The sequence below is a fragment of the Olea europaea genome, unplaced genomic scaffold, assembly GCF_002742605.1.
Source record: "Olea europaea var. sylvestris unplaced genomic scaffold, O_europaea_v1 scaffold604, whole genome shotgun sequence".
In the NCBI taxonomy this organism is placed as follows: Eukaryota; Viridiplantae; Streptophyta; class Magnoliopsida; order Lamiales; family Oleaceae; genus Olea; species Olea europaea.
In genome coordinates, this window is record NW_019264389.1 from 327462 (window position 1) to 330759 (window position 3298).

Below are 3298 nucleotides of genomic sequence, written 5' to 3' on the forward strand. Positions count from 1 at the left end.
GATTTCAAGGTTTGATCAAAATATGATTTCCAACCAAACCATATGTTGGGGAAGCTCTCTCTAAAGATCTTCAATTCGGTGTTTTTCGGGTTCAGTTCAACATACATTCTCTATCAACAACCAATTCAACCGACTTCAAACCACAATCAATATGATTCACCTCGGTTGTTATTCAATCTTACCCATGTAGGATAAGAAAATGTGATGATTTGTGATCACAAAGACTAGGAGAAGACACCACAAATGTATACAATGAATAAACCACCAATTACACAAAGTAAACAAGCGTTTTGGACACGTCTAGAGGTGTTTTTCACACACCAAAGGATTCCTCTTTTTCTCACATAAAAACATCACAAATCATACAAGAAAGTGGTTAGGGTTATAGTCTTATATATACTTTAGGGTTAGGCTTTTAATTGAACCAAAAAGGAGGTAAACGGGCCAAGATTCAAGCTATCCAAGAAGGAATACAATTGTGATAGGTGGAGCTCATAGACTTAGTTGTTGGACTTATTTCATTCATCAACTTATGCTTATAAAATAATTAATTCACGTTAACATCACAGCCCGAGATTTATTGGGTATCAAAAACCTAACACCATAGCTAGAGAATGTTACATTAAAAAATAAAGCCATGTCACATACACAAGACCATCACATGGAATGATCTTGACATTTTAAATGACCATTACTATTAAAAGTCAAAGCATACACGACAATTCGAGGTAAAGCTTAATTTATGAATAATAACCACACGACAACTATTTGCGATGTCTTGATGAAAATTACTATGTACAGTGTCAAATAACATGACCTGATGATATACGATGTCTTACATAAAAGTTAAAAAGGAATGTGGTGACATGTTTGTCACCAAAACCTAGAATGCTCGTGACTTTTTAAACAAAACTAACAAGCAACATGTAGTGATTGTTTGTGCTGAAAATGTTCAAGACCTTATAATGCAAACCTTAACTTACTGTTAATCCTCGAAACAATTATTTGCAACGTCTTGATGAAAATTAAGAAGGATTGGTGTGTCAAATAATGTGACCCCTTTTATTTTAAATATCAATATTTGTGACTCTTTCATAATAAAAATTAGTTGACATTACAGGCTAAAACAATGATATCCATAAACAATGATGTGCTACGAAGCGTTCTAGACTTTCTAATGAAGAGCTTAATTTACAACTTTCAAAATGATTAATTGAGATGTCTAAATGAAAGATGAAATGTGGGTCAAATAATGTTAACTCGAAGGGAAATATTTTCACACATCTTCTTTGAGTTTAGGTGTGCGTGGTGATGTGTGCAAGAAAGATGACTTATTTGGATAGTACTTCACGAGAATATTTGAGAAGGATAGAGAATGAGTTCCTATCCATTGATTAAGTAAATAACTATCAAGAACGATTGCAATTCGGACTGCTGGGGTATCTAATCTTGTTTGTTCTCTTAGCTTTCGTCTCTTAGTGTCAATGTCGAGTAGAATGCCTTTCGCCATCGGTTATCAATGTAGGTCCTGACACAATGTTAGAATTTTAGCTCTTTAAGAGTAATATCTCATTGATGGCTCGAGCCCCCTCCCAAGCCACTTCATTTCGAGTTAAGAAGATATGAAAGTGTATTTATCTCTATAGGAATGGTGCGTTTCTAGATGTCAAGTGGGTGAGAAGGGATGTCATAATAGGATAGGAGTTTGAGTTTGGTAGATTCATTTTTGGAATCATAATGCGCGCGCGCGCGTGTTTCTTTTTATCAATTATTTGATAATTATTAGTAACAATTTGAATATTTTGATTATATGGCATCAATCGTGATCAGATCATTTCGAGTGAATGGATACACTAAGAGAGAGAAAATTAGAATTTGATTAATTCAACTTCTAAGCCTTTGGATCTCTCTCGACAGCTCGACGACAATGCTTCTTTCCTTGTTAAGGAAATTGAGTCAAAATATGGGATTCAATTGCTCTACCTATAGTACATTGAATAAATACTATCTAGCTAATACAAGAGAATTCTAGATAGTTGATTATTCTAGAGCAATGACTTATTTTAGAACATAGACTATTCTAGATTTGGACTCATGGACTCACTTAATTACAATAATAACAAATCCAAACCAAAATAATAAAATTGTCCAAATCACCCCTCGGAGCATAACCTAGTGGTGCAAATGATAGGAGTGGGGTAGTATCAGCCTTGTTAGCAACCGCAATGTGAGAGTTCGATTTCTAATATATGGAATTGGACTTTTTGTGAGCACCAGTGTACAGACAAGTTCTCGTTCCCTGGCTTACTGGGGCACATCCCGCGATTTACCGCCCTCACGATGCTCCAGGGGCGGGGCGGTGGGGCCCTCAAGGTTAAGGTTCAACTTTTTTTTTTTTTAATAAAATTGTCCAAATCAAGTTTATTTTACAACAATTATGTTAACAATCTTGTTCGACAGATATTTAATACGAAGTCTTCCATAAACTAAATTTTTTTTGTATGTGATAAAATGATAACTAGTTGCAACTTTGTTGTTAATCTATCAATAATAGCAACGGAAGTCATTCATCGTTAAAATAGTGATAAAAATCAAATTCACAATGTGTAGCGAAAATCCTACGATAAGTCTTCATTTTGGACTCAGAAAACAATCAAATGAACACCGATTTACCTCGACTCGACCCAAGAATTTTACCTTTACTTTGGACTGTCCAAACTCCACAAAGGAGAAGGGATGGTAGTGATAATGGGAAGAAGAAGAAGCAACAATGGTGGAGTCATTCCAACAACCACCTAGCCAGCTCTCTATTTCTCTCTCTTGGCTCTTTCCTCTCTCAATACACACGCCGCCACCATAAAAAGGGCTGCAAGAATATGGCATATATAGAGTTAGTCTAGGTTACTCCAATTGGGCCAAATGTTACTAAGTGAGCTACCAATTAACCTAAACTAATAGGCTAACATTCAATTTCATATTAATTACTAAATGATTCAACTAACCAAAGAATCATCCAACCCCAACCCGAGCCATCCAAAAGTGTAGTTCGTTTCCTAGTCGAGCCAAGTTCATGGTGTCGATAAATAATTCGATAACTCTTTTAAATCATCGTCCGGATTATTGGGTCCTTACCTCATGTTTTCAACCTGAAACACATACCATACCTGCTCCATATACTCACCAGGGCTAAGGTCCAAAAAACACCCAAGTAGAAACAAGTATTCATAGTGAACAAATAATCATGCGATGAAGATATTATATAGGATAACACATGGATCCCTTCAAAATCATGTTCACA